We start from the raw sequence: 19,999 nt of genomic DNA, 5'->3' as shown, positions 1-19,999 counted from the left end.
CGAACGTCACGACCTAGCCTTGGACGCATTGCGGGAGCTATTCCGTGGGTTGCCTACTAGTCAGCCTAACACGACGGTACCCTCCCAGCCCCTCTGTAACCCGGCTGGTAGCAGTGCCGTCACCCCGGTTTCCCGGGAACCCCACTTACCTCCTCCGGAGCGCTACGATGGAGATTCCAGAACCTGCCCGGCCTTTCTCTCCCAGTGCTCCCTCGTTTTGGGGCAGCAGCCTTCTTCGTTCCCCTCAAAGATAGCATACATTATTACGGTGATGTCTGGGAGAGCACTCGCCTGGGCCACGTCAGTGTGGGAGCAACAATCCGCCATCTGCCTCAGTTTAGAGGTATTCGTGGAAGAGGTGAGAAAAGTTTTTGAGGATCCGGTGTCCGGGAGAGAGGCTGCCCAGAAGTTACTCCAGATTCGGCAGGACTCCCTCAGTGTGGTAGACTATGTGTAATGAACTTCTTCCGAAGAGGAGAGGCGAAACGGATCAGAGGACCAATATGCGGCGTGGTAAGTGTCCATGGTTCTTTTTTAATACGTTAAGATACACATGAACAACTGACTACAACAAACAAGAAATGTGAAACTCAAAACAGTCCTATCTGGTGCAAACACAGAGACAGGAATAATCACCCACAAACACACAGTGAAACCCAGGCTACCTAAGTATGATTCTCAATCAGAGACAACTAATGACACCTGCCTCTGATTGAGAACCATACTAGGCCGAAACATAGAAATACTCAAATCATAGAAAAACAAACATAGACTGCCCACCCAACTCACGCCCTGACCATACTAACTAATTACAAAACACAGGAAATAAAGGTCAGAACGTGACACTATGAACCTGGAAGTTACTCCAGCTTCGGCAGGACTCCCTCAGTGTGGTATACTATGAAGCTGGAAGTTACTCCAGCTTTGGCAGGACTCCCTCAGTGTGGTAGACTATGAACCTGGAAGTTACTCCAGCTTCGGCAGGACACCCTCAGTGTGGTAGACTATGAACCTGGAAGTTACTCCAGCTTCGGCAGGACTCCCTCAGTGTGGTAGACTATGAACCCGGAAGTTACTCCAGCTTCGGCAGAACACCCTCAGTGTGGTAGACTATGAACCTGGAAGTTACTCCAGCTTCAGCAGGACTCCCTCAGTGTGACAGACGATGCGGTGGAGTTCCGCATGCTAGCAGAACCTGGAAGCGCTCTTCGACATGTTCCTGCACAGATTATCGGAAGAGGTTAAGGATGAGCTTGCAGCCCAAGAACTACAGACAGATCTCGACTCACTCATCGCTTTAACCATCTGGTTCGATGGCCGGCTACAGGAATGTAGGAGGGAGAAGAGGTTTGATTGCGGTCCCAATCACGCACTCAGGGATCCCACCTTGCAGCTGATGAACTCCGGAAGTCCCCGGCGTCTACGTCCTCGAGAGGATCAGAGCTTGCACGAGTCCCTCCAAGAGCCTCCGGAGACTGCCAATTCACCTCTCCCTGAGCCGATGCAGCTCGGCAGGGCTAGACTGTCTCCAGAACGCGTAAGCAGACCTGAGACCCAGATTTGTCTGTATTGCGTTACTGCCAGTCATTTTGTGTCTGCCTGTCCCTTCAGGTGACCTAGCTCATTCGTTGGAGTGACTACACTGGCGGGTCTTGAAGGTGATTGTTCTTCTCCCCTTAGTCGCCCCCCTCTCTATGCCACCCTGCTCTGGGGTGACCAGTCAAAGTCTCTCCAGGTACTCATCGACTCGGGGGCCGATGTGAGTCTCATGGCCGTTACCCTGGTGTCTGAGCTGGGCATCCCCACTCAACCCCTCTCCATTCCCATGGGTGTTGGTGCTCTGGACGGGCGCTCTATAGGCCGGGTAACTCACCAGACCACCCCCGTCAACCTATGAGTGTCGGGGAACCAGAGTGAGACGATCCAATTCCTGTTGCTGGGTTCCCGCTAAAGACCTCCTGGATCTGGCCCTCATCGCAGACTTTCACCACCGGCACCCCAGTCAACCAGGCACACCAGTCTATGCAGGCTCCTGTGGTATTGGGATTCTCTTGGCTCCAGCGACACAATCCCTCCATTGACTGGGCTACTTGTGCCATCGTGGGCTGGAGCCCGTACTGCCACAATCATTGCCTGAAGTCAGCTCTGCCTGCCCCGGGACGTCTTCCTGGGGGCTTGGAAATTGCCCTGGACCTCTCCGCCAGCTCCGCAGAGTGCCAGGATCTCCAGGAGCGGTTCAGTACGGCCCGGGCCACTTCGCTTCCGCAGCACCGGCCGGTATCCAAGAAGGTCAAGCCTGAGGCGCTAGCGCGCAGCTATAGTGCCATGGCTACATACCCTGAAGCCAAGACCTTTCCCTCCCCCCGCTCCAAGATCATTAGCCCCTCTGCTGTTCGTCCTCTGTTGCCCCGTACCCTCTGTATTCTCCCTACCTTTTCTGTGTCTGGAATCAAAACCATGTCTGACTGTCCCTTGTGCCATCCCTCCCCCCATGTCATCGATGGCCAGCCAGTGTACATGGTGAGACGCCTCCTGAGGATTCGACCACAGGGCAGGGGTTTCCAGTACCTGGTCAACTGGGAGGGTTATGGCCCGAAGGAGATGTGCTGGGTTCCCGCTAAAGACATCCTGGCACTCCAGTCAACCAGGTGTCCGCCCAGGTGGCACACCAGGTGGCGTCCCAAGAGGAGGCGTTCTGTCACTCCCTGGTCTGTTTTACCTGTCCTAGTGCTTGTCTCCACACCTCCAGGTGTCACCCATCTTCCCTACTTATCCTCTGGGTATTTCTACCTGTGTTATCTGTCTGTCTGGGGCAGGTAGTCTTGTTTGTCAAGCTTAAAAGCGTTCGTCCTGTCTGTTCCTGTCTTTTCCCTGCCTTTTTCTCATCTTCCTGGTTCTTGACCCTTGCCTGTCCTGACCCTGTACCCGCCCGCCTGACTATTCTGCCTGTCCCTGACCTGAACCTGTCTACCATCCTGTACCTTTGCTTCACCTCTGTATTACTGAACTCTGCCTGTCCCTGACCTGAGCCTGTCTACCATCCTGAACCTTTGCTTCACCTCTGTATTACTGAACTCTGCCTGTCCCTGACCCTGAGTCTGTCTGCTTTGACCTGTCGTTTGCTTTCCCCTTGTGTTACAATAAGCATTGTTACTTCACACACTTGGGTCTTAACTTGATTCCTGATAGAAAACAGGCTTTAGAAAAAATGTCACATATATTTCAAATGAAAAACGGATAGCTTGTTCACGTAAGTATTCAGACCCATTGCTATGAGACTTGAAATTGAACTAAGGTGCATCGTGTATTTGATATTATTATTATTATATACTTTTTTTGCGGGGGAGGGTAGATCAGATGTAATATTGCAGATAGATTGTAGCTTCCATCAATGAAATAGTCTGCATTACCTAAAATCCCCCCATATATTTTTTTGCAAATATATACACTGCTCAAAAAAATAAAGGGAACACTACAATAACACATCCTAGATCTGAATGAATGAAATATTCTTATTAAATACTTTTTTCTTTACATAGTTGAATGTGCTGACAACAAAATCACACAAAAATTATCATTGGAAATCAAATGTATCAACCCATGGAGGTCTGGATTTGGAGTCACACTCAAAATTAAAGTGGAAAACCACACTACAGGCTGATCCAACTTTGATGTAATGTCCTTAAAACAAGTCAAAATGAGGCTCAGTAGTGTGTGTGGCCTCCACGTGCCTGTATGACCTCCCTACAACGCCTGGGCATGCTCCTGATGAGGTGGCGGATGGTCTCCTGAGGGATCTCCTCCCAGACCTGGACTAAAGCATCCGCCAACTCCTGGCCAGTCTGTGGTGCAACGTGGCGTTGATGGATGGAGCGAGACATGATGTCCCAGATGTGCTAAATTGGATTCAGGTCTGGGGAACGGGCGGGCCAGTCCATAGCATCAATGCCTTTCTCTTGCAGGAACTGCTGACACACTCCAGCCACATGAGGTCTAGCATTGTCTTGCATTAGGAGGAACCCAGGGCCAACCGCACCAGCATATGGTCTCACAAGGGGTCTGAGGATCCCATCTCGGTACCTAATGGCAGTCAGGCTACCTCTGGCGAGAACATGGAGAGCTGTGCGGCCCCCCAAAGAAATGCCACCCCACACCATGACTGACCCACCGCCAAACCGGTCATGTTGGAGGATGTTGCAGGCAGCAGAACGTTCTCCACGGCGTCTCCAGACTCTGTCACGTGCTCAGTGTGAACCTGCTTGCATCTGTGAAGAGCACAGGGCGCCAGTGGCGAATTTGCCAATCTTGGTGTTCTCTGTCAAATGCCAAACGTCCTGCACGGTGTTGGGCTGTAAGCACAACCCCCACCTGTGGACATCGGGCCCTCAAACCACCCTCATGGAGTCTGTTTCTGACCGTTTGAGCAGACACATGCACATTTGTGGCCTGCTGGAGGTCATTTTGCAGGGCTCTGGCAGTGCTCCTCCTTGCACAAAGGTGGAGGTAGTTAATGCAAATGAATTACTTAAAAATGATACAATGTGATTTTCTGGATATTTGTTTTACATAAATACAGTTGTAGTTGGAAGTTTACATACACCTTAGCCAACTACATTTTAACTCAGTTATTCACAATTTCTGACATTTAATCCCAGTACAAATTCCCTGTTTGAGGTCAGTTAGGATAACCACTTTATTTTAAGAATGTGAAATGTCAGAATAATAATAATAGTAGAGGGAATGATTTATTTAAGCTTTTATTTCTTTCATCACATTCCCAGTGGGTCAGAAGTTTACATACACTCAATTAGTATTTGGTAGCATTGCATTTAAATTGCTTAACTTGGGTCAAACATTTCAGGTAGCATTCCGCAAGCTTCCCACAATAAGTCGGGTGAATTTTGGCCCATTCCTCCTGACAGAGCTGGTGTAACTGAGTCAGGTTTGTAGGCCTCCTTACTTGCACACACTTTTTCAATTCTGCCCACACATTTTCTATGGGATTGAGGTAAGGTCTTTGTGATGGCCAATCCAATACCTTGACTTTTTTTGTCCTTAAGCCATTTTGCCACAACTTTGGAAGTATGCTTGGGGTTATTGTCCATTTGGAAGACCCATTTGCGACCAAGCTTTAACTTCTGATGTCTTGAGATGTTGCTTCAATACATCCACATATTTTCCCCCCTCATGATGCCATCAATTTTGTAAAGTGCACCAGTCCCTCCTGCAGCAAAGCACCCCCACAACATGATGCTGCAACCCCTGTGCTTCACGGTTGGGATGGTGTTCTTCAGCTTGCAAGCCTCACCCTTTTTCCTCTAAACATAACGATGGTCATTATGACGAAACAGTTATATTTTTGCTTCATCAGACCAGAGGACATTTCTCCAAAAAGTACGATCTTTGTCCCCATGTGCAATTCCGAACTGTAGTCTGGCATTTTTATGACGGTTTTGGAGCAGTGGCTTTTTCCTTGCTGAGCGGCCTTTCAGGTTATGTCGATATAGTACTCGTTTTACTATGGATATAGATACTTTTGTTCCGGTTTCCTCCAGCATCTTCACAAGGTTCTTTGCTGTTGTTCTTGGATTGATTTGCACTTTTCACACCAAAGTATGTTCATCTCTAGGAGACAGAACTGGCAGCTTCATTAAATACTACCCGCAATTCACCAGTCTCAACCTCAACAGTGAAGAGGTGACTACGGGAGTTTGGCCTTCTAGGCAGAGTTCCTATTTCCAGTGTCTGTGTTATTTTGCCCATATTAAGCTTTTATTGTTATTGGCCAGTCTGAGATATGGCTTTGTCTTTGCAACTCTGCCACGAAGGCCAGCAACCTGGAGTCTCCTCTTCACTGTTGATGTTGAGACTGATGTTTTGTGGGTACTATTTAATGAAGCTGCCAGTTGAGGACTTGTGAGGCATCTGTTTCTCAAACTAGACACTCTAATGTACTTGTACTCTTGCTCAGTTGTGCACTGGGGCCTACCACTCCTCTTTCTATTCTGGTTAGATACGATTTGCGCTATTACTTAGGCCCAGAAGCTAGGGTATGCATATAATTAGTAGATTTGGATAGAAACACTCTAAAGTTTCTAAAACTGTTATAATAATGTCTGTGAGTATAAAGGAACTGATTTGGCAGGCGAAACCCTGAGGACAAACCATCCAGGGGGGAAAAAATATCATTGTGTTTCACAATAGTTTTCAATTGAAAGCCCTATTTAATAGGAACCTGGTTGCAGTTCCGATGGCTTCCACTAGATGGCAACCGTCTTTAGAAATTGGTTGATGTTTTTCTTTTGAGGAATGAAGAAGTGAAGTTCTTTGTAAGTGTCACTCCATGTGGACTCTGTTTGATGCTCCTGAACTGGAGCGCACTTCACATTGTTTTTATCCGGTATTGGAAACAGTCTTAAATTTGATTGATTATTTACATTTTAGGATACCTGAGGTTGGATTAGGAACGTTGTTTGAAATGTTTGGACCAAGTTTACAGATAACTTGTTAGATACTTTGTAGTCATGTTGGGGCAGTTGGAACCGGTGTATTTCTGAATCAAATGCGCCAAATAATTGGACATTTTGGGGATATAAAGAAGGACATTATCGAACAAAGGGACCATTTATGATGTTTCTGGGACATTTTGGAGTGCCAACAGAAGACGATCTTCAAAGGTAAGGCATTTACTGTATTATATCGTTATTTCTTGACTTTTGTGTCGCCTCCTGCCTGGTTGAAAATTATTTTCATGTGTTTGGAGGTGGGGCGCTGTCCTAAGATAATCACATGGTCTGCTTTTGCCATAAAGCCTTTTTGAAATCTGACATTGCGGCTGGGTTAACAAGAAGTTTATTTCTAGCTTTATTTTGATGTATTACACTTACAGTATATTTTCGTGAATATTGATATTTCTGTGGTTTGAATTTGACGCTCTGCAATTTCACTGGATGTTGTCAAATTGATCCCGCTAAAGGGATTACCGCACGAAGGGATCACGAACAGGTACGATTTTAACGTTTATTTACATATTAGGGTACCTGAGGATTGATTAGAAACGTGGTTTGACTTGTTTGAATGAAGATAGTTGGTCACTTTTGGGATTCCTTTGTATGCATGTTGAACTAGTTGAACGGGTGGATTACTGAATCAAACACGCCAACTATACTGACTTTTTTGGGATATATAGAAGGACTTTATCGAACAAAACGACCATTTGATGTTTAGCTGGGACCCTGGGATTGCAAACAGAGGAAGATCTTCAAAGGTCGCTATTTCTGACTTTTGGGACGCCTGTGCTGGTTTGGAAAATGTTTTTAATACTTTGTGTGTGGGGCGCTGTCCTCAGATAATTGCATGGTATGCTTTCGCCGTAAAGCCCTTTTGAAATCTGTCAAAGCGTCTGGATTAACAAGAAGTTAAGCTTTTAAATGAAGTAGGACACTTGTATGTTCATAAATGTTTAGTATTACGATTTTGTCATTTGAATTTGGTGCGCTCCAGCTTCACCGGATGTTGTCGATTTTGACCCCGATAACGGGCTAAGAGGATTTTAACACCATCCATATTGGATTTCTCTTTTCCATATATTTGTCATCTGTGCTGTGATGTTTCACAAAAGTTCTGAACCTTTCTATTCTCATAGTTTCTACAGATTGTAAATTGAAAATAAAATGTTTGCTAAAAGTATTATTACATTATTGATCGATTGACTATGACTTTTCAGATCGCCCAGTAGTGCTATCTGCAGTGTCAGCTCGAGGTAAATGTTGCAATTATTCAGCCATTCTATCATGTTTCAGGTAAGACCCAAATGCAGACTGTGTCGAAGTAACAATGTTTATTACAGTAACAGAGGCAGGCAAACGACAGGCCAAGGCAGGTAAGGGTTGATAATCCAGAGTAGTGGGGCAAAGGTACAGGACGGCAGGCAGGCTCAGGTTCAGGTCAGGCAGAGGTCGGTAATCCAGAGTAGTGGGGCAAAGGTACAGCACGACAGGCAGGCTCAGGGTCAAGGCAGGCAGAAAGGTCAAAACTAGAAAACAGGAACAACCGAGAGACAGGAACAGAGGGGAAAATGTTGGTAGGCTTGACAAAACAAAACAAACAAAAAGAGGGGGGTGGAGACAATCACAAAGACAGGTGAAACAGATCAGGGAGTGACACCACCACTAAAGGACACCAATAATAAGAAGAGCCTTGCATGGGCCAAGAAACACGAGCAATGGACATGAGACCGGTGGAAATCTGTCCTTTGATCTGATGAGTCCAAAATGTTGGTTCCAACCACTGTGTCTTTGTGAGACACTGAGTAGGTGAAAGGATGTTCTCCGCATGTATGGTTCCCACCATGAAGCACGGAGGAGGAGGTGTGATGGTGTGGGGGTGCTTTGCTGGTGATACTGTCAGTGATTTGATTAGAATTCAAGGCACACTTAACCAGCATGGCTACCACATCATTCTGCAGTGATACGCCATCCCATCTGGTTTGCGGTTAGTGGGACTATCTTTTTTTCTTCAACAGGACAATGACCCAAAACACATCTCCAGACAGTGTAAGGGATATTTGACCAAGAAGGAGAGTGATGGAGTGCTGCATCAGATGACCTGGCCTCAACAATCACCCGACCTAAACCCAATTGATATGGTTTGAGATGATTTCGACTGCATATTGAAGGAAAAGCAGCCAGCAAGTCCTCAGCATATGTGGGAACTCCTTCAAGACCGTTGGAAAAGCATTCCTCTTAAAGCTGGTTGAGAGAATGCCAAGAGTGTGCAAAGTTGTCATCAAGACAAAGGGTGGCTACTTTGAAAAATCTCAAATATATTTTGATAACACATTTTGGTTACTACATGATTCCATATTTATTTCATACGTTTCATGTCTTCACTATTTAATTTTTTTCTTAACCTTTATTTAACTAGGCAAGTCAGTTAAGAACTTTTTTTTTACAGTGACAGCCTAGGAACAGTGGGTTAACTGCCTTGTTCAGGGGTAGAACAAAAGATGTTTACCATGTCAGCTCAGGGACTCGATCTAGCAACTTTTAGGTTACTGGCACAACGCTCTAACCACTAGGCTACCTACAATGTATAAAATCATCAAATAAAAAATAACCCTTGAATGAGTAGGTGTGTTCAAACTTTTGTCTGGTACTGTACATCTCATGTCTGAGCCATTGAATTGCGAATCCACTTTTTCTCTGTACTGTCTTGCCTGGTTGATAGCCTTACGGAAGACTGTTTGTACTCAACCATATTCTCAGTCACCTTGCCATGGTTAGATGCCGTGTTTCGCGCTTTAAGTTTTGCGTGCATGCTGCCATCTATTCATGGTTTTTGGTTTGGGTAGGTTTTATTAACCATCACAGTGGGCTAACATCCCCTGTACAGTTCTTGATGAACTCAGTCACCATGTCAGTATATACGTCAATGTTATTCTCAGAGACACCCCGGAACATATCCCAGTCCGCACGATCCAAACAATCTTGAAGCATGGATTCTGATTTGTCAGACCAGCGTTGAACAGTCCTTACCACGGGTACTTCCTGTTTGAGTTTCTACCTATAGGAAGGGAGGAGCGGGATTGAGGCATGATCTGATTTGCCGAAGGGAGGTCCTTGTAGCCGTCACGGAAGGGATAGTAGCAATGGTTGAGAATTGTTGAAGCCCGAGTGGCGTTAGCAATGTGTTGATAAACCTTTGGTAACGTTTTCCTCAGATGTGCTTTATTAACGTTCCCAGCTATTTTAAATGCTGCCTCAGGATATGCCGTTTCCAGTTTGCTCAAAGATATTGCCTTTCCAGATCTGCGGTGAAAGGTGGCAGAGCTAGAGCAGTGTCTGTCAGAACATGTGACATCCCGAAAATCGGTCTTCTCACGAAGTCTGATAGTGGCAGTTGTGATGTGTGTGTAGCATGAATGAATGTGTGTGTGTGTGTGTGTGTGTGTTTGTTTGTTTGTGATTTGTTTTTCTTTAACTTTCCTTGCGGGTATCAGAAGTCCTCACAACAATAGGTAAACAAGGGCAATTCGGACAATGGGAACCTTTTGCCGGTCCCCATGAGGAAAACTGATATTAAAGGCTTAGGAGTGATATTTAGGGATGCAATAAGGGTTAGGGTTAGAATTAAGGTTAGGGTTGGGGTTACAGTTAGGGTTAGGAGTTAGGAGTTAGGATTAGGTTTAGTTTTACGGTCCCCACTTGGATAGTAAAACTTGTGTCTGTGTGTGGGGGGGGGGGGTCAAGTTGAGGAGCTTGTCCATGAGTATTCAATCAGGCTTGATATGATTGACCTTCCACCTATGCCTGTGGTCATGAGGCTAGAATCTGTGAGAGAAGTGGCCACAGTAAATATTCAACATCTGCTTGCAAATGTGCATATCCCACAGAAGGTTCTGAGGGAAATGAATATCAAAACTGTTCAAGTGGTGACTAAGTCCTATGCTTAAACACACACACCACACGTGACGTTCTCTTCCTGAGCCAAAGAGAGGGGGGTTTAGGTGTCCCGAATATTGAGTAGATTTACACTGCTACCAGACTGACTCACCTGTTGAACATTTTCAACAGTGACGATGTGACAGTTAAGGGGTTAGCCAGAGCCTCCTCCCTTCTGGACCTATGGAGGAGGAAGGTTCCACTGGCCAGGTACACTGAGGACAACTTTCTGGGCTTCAGGAAGAAGGTTCCACTGGCCAGGTACACTGAGGACAACTTTCTGGGCTTCAGGAAGATGGTTACACTGGCCAGGTACACTGAGGACAACTTTCTGGGCTTCAGGAGGAAGGTTCCACTGGCTAGGTACACTGAGGACAACTTTCTGGGCTTTAGGAGGAAGGTTCCACTGGCCAGGTACACTGAGGACAACTTCCTGGGCTTCAGGAGGACGGTTACACTGGCCAGGTACACTGAGGACAACTTCCTGGGCTTCAGGAGGAAGGTTCCACTGGCCAAGTACACTGAGGGCAACTTCCTGGGCTTCAGGAGGACGGTTACACTGGCCAGGTACACTGACGACAACTTTCTGGGCTTCAGGAGGAAGGTTCCACTGGCCAGGTACACTGAGGACAACTTTCTGGGCTTCAGGAAGAAGGCCAACAGAAAATTGGACACTCGTGCTGCTGGCTTTGGAGTCTGGTCAGACTGGCCGGACCTCAAGGACCTGTGTGCTACCGGACTGGAGTGGAGCTCAGGTGGACACGGACTGATATGCGAACTAAGCCAGTGACTGCCTCTGATGTAGTTGTGGCAGATCGCAGTGTTGTTGTGTAGGCTTTTGTCACCCATGATGGAACATCTCATCCTATATCCAGGACAACACTCCTTGGTTTCAAACGGATGCAGCTAATGCAAAACTGGACGAGCCCAAGGCTGCAGGAGAAACTCGCTGCTCTGGACTTTTCTGGTCACTCTGTCTCCCATTCCATATACCAGAATGTTGACATTGGCGAGGACATTCTCACCTATACTCTTAAGGCGAAGTTGCACATTCTACCAACAAATTGTGCACTCTGGTACCCTGTAAACCATGACCCATTTTGTATTCTACATGAGTCCAATGTAATGGAGTCGATTGCCCATGTTGTGAATTTCTGCTGTTCATACAAAGATTTGTACATTGCTAGACATGACTGCCTTGTTGACTTGATAGCCAGAGAGGTGAGACAAGTAGTCTCACCAACAGATGCATAAACATTATTGTGTAAGGGGAAGCTGATTTGATGTTGATGTGTTTTCCTGTGTGTCAAATACACCAGATATTTTTGTTGTTGGGGGAGGCCAGGGGGAGGAGCTCATTTTGGAAGTGGGCTGCTCATTTGACATCTACATAGAGAAGGCCTTTGCAGAGAAGCTGCTTAAATACCAGCCCCTTGTGGCACGCTTGAACAGCCTCGAATGTAGTTGCAAGCTGGTGGCGCTGACATTTGGCAGTCTCAGCCACGTACATAGGCTTGCAGTGCGTGGCCTCCAGACTGCGGGCCTGACAAAAACTAGGGTAAAGCAATGGGCTACTCTGTTTCAGCTGTCATGGCCAGCCTAGCAGTCTGGAGAATGAGGTGTGTGTGTGTGTGTGTGTGTGTGTGTGTGTGTGTGTGTGTGTGTGTGTGTGTGTGTGTGTGTGTGTGTGTGTGTGTGTGTGTGTGTGTGTGTGTGTGTGTGTAGAGCCTATTGGTATCAGACCTCATGCTCCGATACCGTCTGCCCAACAGTAAGAGAGCAAACAGCTTGTGGCTGTGGTGTGTGGGGTACTTGATGATGTTGCGGGAATTCCTCAGGCACCATTTCAAGTAGATGGCCTGTATGGATGGGAAGACGGCACCAGTAATGTACTGTGCATGTGTGTGTTTGTTCACACAGCTTTGTGTGCTCCTTCACACCTCTACTCTACTCTACTCTACTCTACTCTACTCTACTCTACTCTACTCTACTCTGCTCTTCTCTCTCGCTCTCTCGCTCTCTCGCTCTCTCTCAATTCAATTAAATTCAAAGGGCTTCATTGGCTTGGGGGACGTATTTTTACATTGTCAAAGCAAATGAAATAGATAATTAACCATGTAAAATGAACAGTAAACATTACACTCACAAAAGTTCCAAAGGAATAGAGACATTTCAAATGTCATATTATGGCTATATACTGTGTTGTAAATAGGTAAAGTTCAAAAGGGAAAATAAATATACATAAATATGGGTTTTATTTGCAATAGTGTCTTTTCATCACTGTTTGCCCTTTTCTTGGCAACAGGTCACAAATCTTGCTGCTGTGATGGCACAACAATGTTATTTCACTCAATAGATATAGGAGTTTATTTAAAAAAAAATGTGGGCCTGTGAAATCTGAGCGAAATATGTGTCTCTAATATGGTCATACATTTGACAGGAAGTGTCACACCTACTCCCGTTCCCTCTCTCCGATGCGCAACGTCGCCGCTCTACTAACCACTGGTCCTAGCAACCCACATTACGCACACCTAGCAAACATCATTATGTACACCTGCTGCCCATCGTTATGCACACCTGGACTTCATCAATACCTTGATTACTAACCATTTATTTAGCCCTCACTAGCCCGTTTTAGGCATATTGGTTTTGTCTATGTTCAGTACACTACTCCTGTTTTGTTTATCTTCATGTTTTTTATTATTAAACTCATCTTCTGCACCTGTTTCCTGGCTCTCTGTGTATACGTTACAGATGTTGTACGTTACGTCCTCTGTAAAAAATGGCTTCCTACCATAGGTTGTCACAGTGAGCCAGTCCCCCAGCCTACCCAGCTGTCCGCCCAGATCAGCAATGCCCGACATTTCCATTGAGATGCCATGGCGTCTTACTCCAGTGCTCCCTATTTTTCACCTATCAGACGGGAGCCCCCACCACCGAAGTCCAAGGTTGCCATGGTCATTTCCCTGCTGACCAGATGGACGTTGAAGTGGGCTACGGCTGTCTGGGAGAGAGGAGAGGAGGAGCTGGGTTCCTATGAGAGGTTCATTACTCTGTTCAGGACGATCTTCGACCATCCTCCAGAGGGCAGAGAGGGAGGTGAGCGACATTTCCAACTCCAGCAGGGTGCTCACCTTTCGAACTGTGGCAGCCTCCAGGGTATGGAATGAACCAGCGCTCCGCACTTTATTCCGCAGTGGACTGCTTGAGAATGTCCAGACAGAGTTGGCATGTAGAGATGACAACATATCCTTGGATGCTCTCATTGCAATGGCTATCCGTCTAGATAACCTTCTTCGGGAACGCCGGTGTTCTCCTCGCCACTCATCTCCCACCTTTGACTGTCCCGAGGCAGAGTCTGAACTCATGGAGGTAGGGGCCACACACCTCTCCATGGTATCACCGGAGACAGCTGGGGCTCTGTCCCTATTGTAGCCAGGAGGGGCACCAGCTTCAGCGGTGTCCGGTTTCATTATCATTTTCCTCCAAGCCCTTTATGGTTCCTATTTCACTGGCTGGATGTCAAGTGTTGTCTCTACAGCCTTAGTGGACTCTGATGCTGCTGGGAACTTCAACGACCAGGCCCTCGTCTCCTCACTGAACTTAACTTCATACCCGCTCTCCTCCCTTTTTCATGTCCAGGCCCTGGATACGTGACCATTGGGATCGACACAATTACACACATCCCAGCACCACTCCTCCTCACTGTGGTACCCATGCACCAGGAAAGTCTTCCATTCCGAATCACCACCACAGCTGTACATAAAGTCATCCTCGGCCACCTGTGGCTCCAACTTCATAAACCCACCATCTACTGGTCGAGTATTAGAATCATTGCCTGGGAACTAGGATGCCGGAGAACATGCTTTCCAGCACCCTATGGTTCCATGTTGGCGGAGTGTCCTGTGAGTGCCCTCCAGCCTATCGATCTGTCCTCCCAAATCATTGGCCCCTTGTTTTGGGACATAAATGTGGACATTCACCAGGCTCTGGAGAGGGAACCCGCTCCTGCTACCTTCCCTGCTACCTTCCCTCCAGAGCGCATCGACATCCCCACGGTGGTGAGAGATCAGCTGTCAACCTGGGCACACACATCCCTCGCTGCTGGACACCCAGTTATCATCCATATATCCAATCCCTCGCCGATAAATACTGGTGGCCCACTTTGGCGCAGAACGTTGCCCACTATGTCAACTCATGCACCGTATGTATCCAATCCAAATCTCCTCCCAACGCTCCAGCAGGGAAGCTCCTTCCCCTTCCCGTGCCTCAGCAGCCATCTGTCCATAGACATTGTAACTGATCTCCCCGTTCTGATGGTTTTACCACTATTATGGTCATTGTTGACAGATTCTCTAAATCCTGCCGTTTTATCCCTCTCTCTAGTCTACCTACCACTCTCCAGGTTGCTGAGGCACTATTCCAGCAGGCACTGGCCTTCCGGAGGACATTGTTTTCCGACGGTGGACAGCCTCAAATCCGGATACCGGCTTCAATTCAATGGGCAGGTGGAGGGGAACAACCAGTAACTTGGGAGGTTCCTAATTGGGCCCGGTTCCTTCCCTGGGCAGAATACGCCCAGAACTCACTTCATCACGCCTCCATCGGGTTGACTCCCTTCCAGTGCATCCTGGGATATCAGCTGGCTCTGGCTCCGTCTACTCCGAGCCAGACCAAGGCCCTTGCAGTGGATGAGGGGTTCTGATGCGGAGAGGAGGTGTGGAACGCCGCCCAAGTGAGGCTCCAGCGCGCTGTCCGCCGTCAGAAGGATCAGGCGGACGGCCAACACAGCTCCTGTGTTCCATCCTGGTGATTGCATCTGGCTCTCCACCAGGAACCTCCCACTCCGCCTGCCCTGTACTGCCGGAAGCTGATCCCCCGGTTGTAGGACCCTTCAAGGTCCTCCGAAGGGTTATAATGAGGTAACTTACCATTTACAACTGACCCACCAACTTCCTGGTCCCCTTGCTGATGCCGTCCCCCACGACACCCCTCCGCCTCCCCTGGACATATATGAGTCCCCTGCATATGCCGTCAGGTCCCTTCTCGACATCATGTTGGTCGGTTTCATTACCTGGTGTATTGGTAGGACTACGGCCCAGAGGAGCGCTGTTGGGTTCTGGCGGCCGACATCCTGGACCCCAACAATGTCCGGGATTTCTATCTCCGCCGTCCGGACCGGCCCACTGCTTGCCCTCTGGGCAGTCTTCCTGTCCTGACGTCCTTACCTTGATTACTTCCCCTTCATTTCCCCTTCCCCTACTTCCCCCTTCCTCTTTCCCGACTGTATTTTATTTATTTATTTATTTTGCTCCTTTGTACCCCATTATTTTTATTTCTACTTTGCACATTCTTCCATTGCAAATCTACCATTCCAGTGTTTTACTTGCTATATTGGATTTACTTTGCCACCATGGCCTTTTTTTGCCTTTACCTCCTTTATCTCACCTCATTTGCTCACATCGTATATAGACTTGTTTATACTGTATTATTGACTGTATGTTTGTTTTACTCCATGTGTAACTCTGTGTCGTTGTATGTTTCGAACTGCTTTGCTTTATCTTGGCCAGGTCGCAATTGTAAATGAGAACCTGTTCTCAACTTGCCTACCTGGTTAAATAAAGGTGAAATAAAAAAAAAGTTTTATTTCAGTAGCGTCAGTCTTCAGGCAGTATTGGTTTTGTTTAAGTTTAGTACGCTACTCCTGTTTTGTTTATCTTCATGTGTCTTATTACTATACTCACCTTCTGCACCTGCTTCCTGATACCCTGCGTATATGTTTCAGAAAGTTAGGAAGTGCAGTTCAGTTTCCACCTCATTTTGTGGGAAGTATGCACATAGCCTGTCTCTCTCAATAGCAGAGCTATGCTCACTGAGTCTGTACATAGTCATAGCTTGCCTTCAGTTTGGGTCAGTCACAGTGGTCAGATATTATATTTAGGGGCCAAATAGCATTCTAATTGGTTCTGTTTTTAGAAGGTCCTTCTTGCCTTGTCTCTCAGATCGTTCACAGCTTTGTGGAAGTTACTTCTGGTGCAGATGTTTAGGCTGAGGTATGTAGAGTTTTTTGTGTGCTCTAGGGCAATGGTAACTAGATGAAATTTGTATGTGTGGTCCTGACAACTGAACCTTTTTTGGAACACCATTATTTTTGTCTTACTGAGATTTGTTTTCAGGGCCCATGTCTGACAGAATCTGTGCAGAAGATATAGGTGCTGCTGTAGACCCTCCTTGGTTGGGGACAGAAGCACCAGATCATCAGCAAACAGTACATATTTGACTTAATATTCTAGTAGGGTGAGGCCAGGTGCTGCAGACTGTTCTAGTGCGATCGGCAATTCATTGATATATGTGTGAAAGGAACGACGCAGGAGATGAGAAGGAGGTACAGGGAGTGAAGGTTTAATAACTGACGGCCATGAAACAGAACAGGAACAGCATCTGGACAGGAACACATAAAACTTAATACGGACACAGGGAACACCACAGAGGAACAGACAGATACACAGGGGCAATCAACCACGTGAAGGAGTCCAGGTGAGTCCAATGAGCGCTGCTTTGCGAAATGATGGTGACAGTTGCGTGTAAAGATGGGTAGCCTGGTGCCCCTGAGCGCCAGGGAGGGGGAGCAGGAGTAGGTAAGACAGTACCCCTGGGCGAGCCACCTGGTACCATCTGGGCAAGCCGGACAGGCCGGCCGAGGCGTGTCAGCCTGACGATCCCGGTGCGGCATAGAAGCCCCATGGGCCAGCTGAAGCATGACATGGGATGGAGACCCTCCGAGCCAACCGGGGCTAGGAAACCTCTCGAGCCAGGTAGGGCATGACAGCCCAACGAGTCAGCTTAGGCACCCCCGGTTCCATCGGTGGCAGAATCCAAGCCCGACATCACCAACAAAACAAAAAAACTCATGGGCTGGCTGAGGCATAGGAACCCGACAAGCCGGCTGAAGCATGACGTGGGATGTGAACCTGCTGAGCTAACCGGGGAAAGGAAGCCTCTCGAGCCAGCTAGGGCACCCCGGTTCCATCGGCGGAGGCCCCGGGGTCCGAGGCCACCAACAAAACAAAACCCTAAAAAACTCCCTGATGCTTCTTGTAATGGTGTCCGCATTCTGAAAGGATTGACACAGGAGATGAAAAGCAGGTACAGGGAGTGAAGGTTTAATAACTGACATGAAACAGAACAGGAACAGCATCTGGACAGGAACACATAACAATAACTAATGCGGACACAGGGAACACCACCGAGGAACAGACAGATATTCAGGGGCAATCAACCACGTGAAGGAATCCAGGTGAGTCCAATGAGCGCTGCTGTACGTAATGATGGTTACAGGTGTGTGTAAAGACAGGTAGCCTGGTGTCCTCGAGTGCCAGGGAGCAGGCATGACAATACGTTGAAGAAGGTGGGGCTCAAACTGCATCCCTGTCTCCCCCCCCATGTCCCTGTAGAAATAAATGTGTGTGTTTAATGCCAATTTTAAGCACACACTTGTTGTTTGTGTACATAGATTTTATAATGTCGTATGTTTTTGGACATATATTTTTATTTGTATAGCAGACCCTCATGCCAAATTGAGTCAAAAGCTTTTTTGAAATAAAACAAAGCATGAGAAGACTGCCTTTGTTATGGTATGGTTTTTCTCAATTAGGGTCTGCAGGGTGAATACTCTCTCCCTCTCCATCTCCCTCCATCTCATGCTCTCTCTCTCGCTCTCGCTCTCTCCCTCTCATGCTCTGGTGGTAAAGTTAAAACACACACACACAGTCACATTCCCTGACTACCAACCTGCCAACCACTATACACACATCTACCTGTTGTCATGACTCTCTCTCCTTGGTGAGGCACCAAATCAGCTCAGCACAGGGCTGACAGTTATCCAGACCCCCCCCCCCCACACACACACCCCACCCCACCACAGAGGAAGGGGGGAGTTGGGCAGGTTTTATGACTTAACGCCAGTCGTAAACATTCTCTGTCTTGCCCTGCAGTATTGAACAAAGGAATGGGCTGTGTGTAGAGAGAGACTCTTGCCTAATAACTCTAACATCAAAAGATTGAACATTGGAACATTAGTTTTGAAATCCAAACTTTTGGAATGGTTAGTGGGGATCCAAACAGAACAGTAATCATGTCATATAATTTATTATTTGTGATGTCATTAAGACAGGTATAACAAGATAACTGTAACTCTGGACATGTACATGTCCTAGTTTGCATCTAAATGTTGTATAAAATAAATGATTAAGTATAAGAATACTTTTGTGAAGATAGAACTGTGATTTTAGCCTAAATGATAATGGCTTTTCATATAAACCTGGGCCTGGTCAGCAACCACGCCCACGTGAGCACAGACATTGTGTCTGGTCGTATTCTCGCGGGGCAGAAATCTCAGAGATCAATTGGTAAACTCTGATTTACTACCCCGAGATATCCCTGCACAACGTCTATTTGCAGCCCTACTGGATGAAAACTACAAGTGTAATGGCTGTGCTCAATGCAATGGCACTTGTAAATGAAGATACTTCAAACACCCCAAAACAGGGAAACAGATCCCAATCAAAGGTGTTATCACATGCTCCACTAAGGCATAAATGTATCTTATAACTTGTCCTTGTGGTGAAAATGATGTGGGTAAAACAAAGCGCGAATTAAAAGTACGAATTTCTGAGCATCGTAGCACCATTAGGTGTAAAAACTTGACTTACCCAGTTGCGACCCACTTTTTGGAAGCAAACCACTCGATTTCATCTCTTCATTATATTGCCATCGAACATGTCACCCTCCCTAGGAGAGGGGGTGACCTCGATCATTTATTGTTAAAGACCCTTTAACTTCTTGCGTCGAGCCATCCCGGATCTGGTATCATGACTACAGCCTCAAGCTCATTACCATAACGCAACGTTAAAACCTCATAAGGATGTTGCGAATTTTCGCAGCTTTTTGTTAAAAATCGCGCAACATTTCAGCGCCCTGCTATTCATGCCAGGAATATAGTACATGCATGTGATTAGTATCTGTGGATAGAAAACACTCAGACGTTTCCAAAACTGGTTAAATCGTGTCTGTGGCTATAACACAACGTGTTTAGCAGTAAAAAAAAATTGCAATTTATTCCGCCACAAAGTGGTCATGCCCAAAACACAGGGGGGAAAACACTGACCAACCCAAAACACAGGGTAACATGGTTCGGAGCACAATAACACCTCCAACTCAAAACGTGAACACAAAATAATCCCGCACAAACAAGAGCGGGATTCACAAGCTTAAATAGGCGAGCAAATCAAGAAAACACAAATAGGAACAGGTGCAACTAATAAGACTAAATTAACCGAAAGGAAAAAGGGATCGGTGGCGGCTAGTAGGCCGGTGACGACGACCGCCGAGCGCCGCCAAAACAGGCAGGGGAGCCAACTTCGGCGGGAGTCGTGACATAGAGAGAGGATTAGTGCTTTTATATTGAATCATCTCAACCCACCCAATTCATATTCAATATATACAGTTGAAGTTGGAAGTTTATGTACAATTAGGTTGGAGTCATTAAAACTCGTTTT

The sequence above is a fragment of the Oncorhynchus nerka genome, linkage group LG24, assembly GCF_034236695.1.
Source record: "Oncorhynchus nerka isolate Pitt River linkage group LG24, Oner_Uvic_2.0, whole genome shotgun sequence".
Lineage (NCBI taxonomy): Eukaryota > Metazoa > Chordata > Actinopteri > Salmoniformes > Salmonidae > Oncorhynchus > Oncorhynchus nerka.
This window is presented reverse-complemented; position numbering follows the sequence as displayed.